This window comes from Cynara cardunculus, unplaced genomic scaffold (genome assembly GCF_001531365.2).
Source record: "Cynara cardunculus var. scolymus isolate 2C unplaced genomic scaffold, CcrdV1 Un_Scaffold_1609, whole genome shotgun sequence".
NCBI classification, from domain to species: Eukaryota; Viridiplantae; Streptophyta; class Magnoliopsida; order Asterales; family Asteraceae; genus Cynara; species Cynara cardunculus.
In genome coordinates, this window is record NW_020200815.1 from 57,057 (window position 1) to 63,995 (window position 6,939).

The window sequence follows — 6,939 nt, forward strand, 5'->3', positions numbered from 1 at the left end:
TGACATGAATCAATTGATACAGAAGAGTAAGAAGTGGAAACCTCTTGGTCATTTGAATAAGAGGAGTCTGAGTCAATGATAAGTACCAATTTATTTGATACTTTTGCACTTTTTCTTCACTTTATTTACCCATTTTATTTTCCCAAATTCCACAAATTGAGTCTTTTCGGTTTGTTTTTCTATTTTTATATTGGAGCTAGGGTGATATGATAAATATGTTTACTTCTTGGATGTATGTTAATTTTTGGGGGGTAATAGCCATGTTTATAGGTACTTGGCTAAAGCATGCTTCAGCACTCGCTACAGGATGATCCATGGGCATTCTTGAAAATAGTACGAGAATCTTTTGGGGTCACTTCCTACCTTTTTGGCAGCCCATCTCCTGCAGCTTTTGAGATCTCAAAGGACTAATCTAAGATCTGATTTTTGGTATCTTCTAGGTGGTTTTTGCTTTACCCATGGTTTTGTATAAAAAGGTGGGTAAAAGTCTTTACCCATTGGTTTTTACCCTCCCTTCCTCCACTATATAAAGGGGGGAGGTCTAGCTTTAGAAGTATGCAAATAGTAAGCAACAACCTTTGTAAACACTTGAAGTAATATGAAGGTTCTCTTAGTTTAAAGTTTCATTTGCAAGTATTTTCTACTTTCTTCTTTGTAATTTCTTTTACATTTATTTCTTTTATCATCTTTTATTATCTTAATGCTTTCCTTATTATGCTTTATTATTTATGCAATTAATATTAGTAATTAAAATATTTTAATTCTCTGTTACGAATCCGTCGTTATATTTATTTCCTCCTTTTTGCTCTTCTTCTATTAAGTTTATTTACTACGCTTTATTATTATTCTTGCACTTACATTTTCTAGTATCGTTAGTTGTTTTTATAATTACGTCTAGAATTTCTTTCTTTTCCTTTATTTTTTTTATGCATTACTATTTACACAATTAATTTTTCAAACATGTTAGGCTAAAAATATAGCTTGGGTGTTGGGTGAAGTTAAGATAAGGACCGGTCTTGTTTGTAGAAATATAAATTATAAGTCTTTACAACTACATCATTCAAGTTTTTATTGTCAAAACATTATCCATGGACAAGTTGATTACTTGTTTAAAAGTGTTAAAGTGTGTTGGATTTAGAGATAAACCAACAAGTACACGTCAACTTGAATGATATGGAAGTAGGCTCGAGAGAGTTACTTAGAATCGAGGAGACTCGTTTTCGCTCTGTTTAGCTTATAAAAGGAATAGTTTGAGCCAATGTCGGGACTCCAGCCTTGCATAGAGATATGAGGGTTGGATCTATGACTGTGTGCCATTCTACATCTCGAGAGAGTACCTTAAAGAAGCTATTAGTTGTAAAGATAAGTGATTTATAAAGTATGCTATAGAACCATGCCGTAGCATGCTGTCTACTTTTAGATCGATTTAACATCTTAACGAATCCCTACACCCCAAGCTCTTTTCTAAAACTTGTTCACAGCAGTAGTGTTTAATCAACTCACCACAAATATTTCCTCGAATTCACCATCTGAAATCTTATCTGTATTTTTATTATTAAAATGAACTTTTATTCCTTTTTCCCGTGGACGATACTCGGTATTTTTACCACTCTATTACTTGTTAAAGACGATAGTGGGTTGATAAGTGTATACTTGCACTAGTCTCCATTTATTAGCAGTTTGAGAGATTTATTCTATATAAACAGCGTAACAAGTTTTTGGTGCCGCTGCCGCGGAATAGGCAAAAGTTTACTTTTGGGTGTGGTGTATGCCAAGGCTACCGCACGGGGAGATTTTTGAATTGGATCCGGATATCGAGCGAACTTTCAGACAAAGACGAAGAGCACAAAGAGTATTATCATCTGCTCTCACCTCTTCCAATATGGCTGATAATCCACCAACTCCCCCACCACTGAATGACGCTGAAAAAATAATCAGACTGGCAAACTCAAAAGACGGAGGAATTATGTACTATGCCATTCCTGTTTTTGATCAGTTAAATTCAGGAATAATTAGACCAAAAATGGAAGCCCTCCACTTTGAGTTAAAACCAGTAATGTTTAATATGTTGCAAACCAACGGTCAGTTCAGTGGTTTGCCATCTGAAGATCCACACTCGCACTTAAAATCATTCATGGAAATAACTGACACTTTCCTTATCYCKGGAGTATCTAACGATGCTCTAAGACTCACATTATTTCCTTTTTCTTTAAGGGATAGGGCAAAGTCTTGGTTTAAATCCTTGCAACCAGGATCTGTGGATTCTTGGAACAATATGGCAGAAAAGTTTTTAAAAAAATATTTTCCTCCAACTCGGAATGCTAAGTCCAGAAACAAAATTTGTCTTTTTAAACAAATGGACGATGRGGCAGTTCCCGATGCTTGGGAAAGGTACAAGGAGCTATTAAGAAAATGCCCTCACCATGGCATTCCATATTGTATACAGCTCGAGACATTTTACAATGGGTTAAATCTCACTGCAAAACAAATGCTCGATGCTACATCAAGTGGAGCTTTCACGGCTAGTACCTATAATGATGGATATGATATCCTTGAAAAGATTTCAAATATTAATGGACATTGGGCCGACCCACGTGCACTAGTACCATGCAAAACAGCGGGAGTTCATGACGTAGATGCTTTTACAGCATTAACGGCTCAGATGACTGCAATGACCAATTTGATTAAAAATTTAACAAATGGTAAAGCAGCACAAACCATAGCCACTACGCATGCTCCAACTGTTGAGTCAGTACAATGTGTGTACTGTTGTGGAGGACATCCCTTTGAACATTGTCCATCCAACTCCGAATCAGTCAATTATGTTGGGAATCAAAATAGATCCGAAGCATTTTCTCAAACATACAATCCTGGGTGGAGACAACACCCAAATTTTTCATGGCACAGTCCTGCTCTAAACCCACCAATGAATAAATCCCAAGGAACTTCACAATTCCAACCACATCAGTCTCAACAACATCATCAGAGTCAAGCCCCAGCCCATCACCAAAATAACTTTCATCAACAAGCAAATAAGTCATCTTTCCAAAAAAAGTCTAAACACCAAGCCGAATCTTCTACTTCTTTGGAAGCAACTCTGAAAGGATTCATCACCTAACCAACGCAGCCATGAACCATCAGAACACTGCCATAAGATCTCTAGAAACATAAATTAGTCAACTTGCACTAGAGGTAAGAAATAGACCTGCAGGTACTCTTCCTAGTGATACAGAGATCCCAAAGTCCATCATGAAAGAACATGTGAAGGTAGTGACTTTAAGGAGTGGAAATAACCTCGTAGAGAGTGAACCTATGAAAAAGACTGTTGAACCCCAGGATCCAGTTGAGATGGATGTCACAACATCTAGTTCAGATATTGTCACACCCACCTTAAAAGATAAGGGAAAATCAATAGAAATAGGACCACTTCCTGAGAAAGCAGACTTTCCCTTGTTATTTCCAAATGAAGGCAAAAAGAAGGTATCATTTCAGGATGATATTGGAACTTCTTCTTCTGAAAGTAACAAGAAAGCAGAGTCACCAGTCCCTCATAGTGAACCTATCATCATCCAGGCACCCCTAGTCAGTCCTCCAAGAAATCAGTCATAGCTCATGTTCCTCCTTATATACCTTTTTCACAAAGGTTGAGGAATCAAAAAGAGGAGCTACAGTTCAAGAAGTTCCTTAATGTGTTCAAACAGCTACATATCAACATCCTGTTGGTTGAAGCTATTGAACAAATGCCAAGTTATGCAAAATTCCTCAAGGACATTTTGAGCAAGAAAAAGAAGCTGAATGAATTTGAAACTGTGGCCCTAACTGAAGGTTGTAGTGCCCTCCTTTCCAACAAAATTCCCCCTAAACTCAAAGATCCCGGGATTTTCACAATTCCCTGTTCAATAGGTGGGAAGGAAATTGGAAAAGCTTTGCGTGATTTAGGTGCCAGCATTAACATCATGCCCTTGTCAGTGTTCAATACCTTAGGAATAGGTGAGGCTAGACCAACCACAGTTACCCTTCAGTTAGCAGATAAATCCATAGCTCATCCAAAAGAAAAAATTTAGGATGTGTTAGTCCAAGTGGATAAATTCATTTTTCCCGCTGACTTCATCATTCTTGATTTTGAAGCTGATAAAGAAACACCAATCATCTTAGGAAGACCATTCTTAGCAACTGGTAGGACTTTGATTGATGTTCAGAAGGGAGAATTGACTATGAGAGTGAATGACCAGGATGTTACCTTTAATGTTTTCAAATCCATGAAATACCCGGATGAAAAAGATGAGTGTTCTAACTTGAGTGTCATTGAGTCTTTGTGCCACAAAGAAGGAGTTAAATCTATGTTAGACTTAAGCAAGACTGATGTTGTTGATGAAATAAAAGAAAGTGAGATACCCCTAGTACAAGATACCCTTGCTTTTGAAGTGTTAGAGAGCGAGAGTAAAAAGACCCATGCCACATCTATTGAGTCACCACCAGACTTAGAGTTAAAGTTACTTCCCTCACACCTGAAGTATGCATTCCTAGGAAAGGAAGGGAGATTACCTGTCATTATCTCATCCACCCTAGAAACACATCAGGAAGAGTAGTTGGTAGACTTGTTGAAACTGCACACCAAGGCTATTGGATGGACCATCTCTGACCTAAAGGGTATCAGTCCTTCAACATGTCAGCATAAAATCATTTTAGACGAAAAGAGTTTCACTTCCATTGAACCTCAAAGAAGATTAAACCCAATCATGAAAGAGGTTGTTGAGAAAGAGATTCTGAAATAGTTGGATGCTGGCATAATCTATCCAATTGCAAGTAGCTCATGGGTAAGCCCTGTACAGTGTGTCCCTAAAAAGGGAGGTGTCACTGTCATCTAAAATGAGAAAGATGAGCTCATTCCTACAAGAGTCGTGTCTGGTTGGAGAATTTGTATGGACTATCGTAGACTGAATAAGGCAACTCAAAAGAATCATTTTTCTTTGCCTTTCATAGATCAGATGTTAGACAGACTAGCTGGAAAGAAGTATTATTGTTTTCTAGACGGATACTCAGGTTACAATCAGATTGCAATAGCCCCGGAAGACCAAGAAAAGACCACTTTTACATGTCCTTATGGTACCTTTGCTTTTAGAAGAATGCCATTTTGTTTATGTAATGCTCCCGCCACTTTTCAAAGATGTATGATGGTCTATCTTTTCGGACATGCTTGAAACTTCCATGGAAATTTTTATGGATGATTTTTCTGTATATGGTACATCATATGATCAATGTTTGAAAAATCTTGAAAAAAGTCTTGAAAGGTGTGAAGCAACTGATTTGGTTTTGAAATGGGAAAAGTGTCACTTTATGGTGACAGAAGGTATTGTTCTTGGTCGTCTAATTTCAGAAAGGGGAGTTGAGGTTGATAAGTCAAAACTTGAAGTGATTGAAAATTTGCTTGAACCAACCACTGTAAAGGGTATATGAAGTTTTCTTGGACATGCTGGTTTTTACAGAAGATTTATCAAAGATTTTTCAAAAATTGCAAAACCTTTGTGTTCATTACTTCAACATGACCAAAAGTTTGATTTTAGTAAGGAATGTAGAAATGCATTTCACACTTTAAAAAAGGCTCTGGTTACTGCACCCGTAATTGCTACTCCAGATTGGAGTAAACCCTTTGAAATTATGTGCGATGCAAGTGATTGGGCTGTGGAAGCCGTTTTAGGACAGCGAAAAGAAAAGATGTTCCATTCCATCTATTATGCAAGCAAAACTTTGAATGAAGCTCAATTGAACTATACAACAACAAAAAAAGAATTATTAGCTGTGGTGTTTGCTTTTGAAAGATTTAGATCATATTTGATGGGAACAAAAATCATTGTACATATTGATCATGCTGCCATCAAATATTTGATTTAAAAAAAAGATGCAAAACCCAGACTGATAAGATGGATTCTGTTGTTGCAAGAGTTTGATCTTGAAATAAAAGATAGAAAGGGAGTGGAAAATCAAGTTGCAGATCACTTGTCCAGATTATAAAAGCAACCTACCGACTTGAAGGACATCATAGAGACTTTCCCGGATGAGAAAATCTTGATGCTAAAGCCATTGGAATCACCATGGTTTGCTGATATAGCCAATTATTTTTCTTGCGGCATTAAACCTTCTGAATATACTTGGCCTAAGCTCAAGAAATTTTTGCATGATGTGAAATTTTACCTGTGGGTTGACCCTCTTTTATTTAAAATTGGTGCARATCAAGTCCTGAGAAGATGCATTCCGTAAACTGAGGTAACAAAAGTCTTGGAAGATTGTCACAAGGCACCTTATRGCGGCCATTTTGGCGGACAAAGGACAGCAGCCAAGGTATTACAGTCTGGTTTCTTTTGGCCAACACTTTTTCAAGATGCTCATAATTTTTCCAAAAGATGTGACGAATGCCAGAGAAGTGGCTCAATTTCCCAAAGAAAAGAAATGCCTTTAAATGGAATTTTGGAGGTTGAATTATTTGATGTTTGGGGAATTGATTTCATGGGACCATTTCCTCCATCTAATAATTGCCAATACATTTTAGTCGCCGTTGACTACGTGTCAAAATGGGTGGAAGCAATAGCATGTGCTTCAAATGATGCAAAAACAGTGGTTAAGTTCCTCCACAAACAAATATTCTCAAGGTTTGGTACCCCAATAGCACTGATCAGTGACGAGGGTACTCATTTTTTGAATCATTTGTTGCACGGAGTTCTTGAAAAGTATAACATTAACCACAAAGTTGCTACTGCATATCACCCACAGACTAATGGATTGGCAGAACTTTCAAACCGTGAAATAAAGGGAATCTTGGAAAAAGTGGTAAAACCAAACATAAAAGACTGGGCTTTTAAAATGGATGATGCGTTATGGGCATATAGAACTGCATTTAAAACTCCTATTGGTATGTCTCCATACAAGCTCATTTTTGGAAAA

At 37.2% G+C, this 6,939-nt stretch overlaps 1 non-coding gene and 1 pseudogene across 1 annotated transcript; one reads left to right on the plus strand and one right to left on the minus strand.

The window, feature by feature from the left end:
* Positions 1-2,323: 2,323 nt before the first annotated feature.
* Positions 2,324-2,430, minus strand: LOC112502587. Its single transcript, XR_003067725.1, has one exon. It is a non-coding gene; the product is annotated as a small nucleolar RNA R71 (small nucleolar RNA).
* An 819-nt stretch (positions 2,431-3,249) lies between these two features.
* LOC112502586 overlaps positions 3,250-6,939 on the plus strand; it is a 4,938-nt pseudogene continuing 1,248 nt past the window's right edge.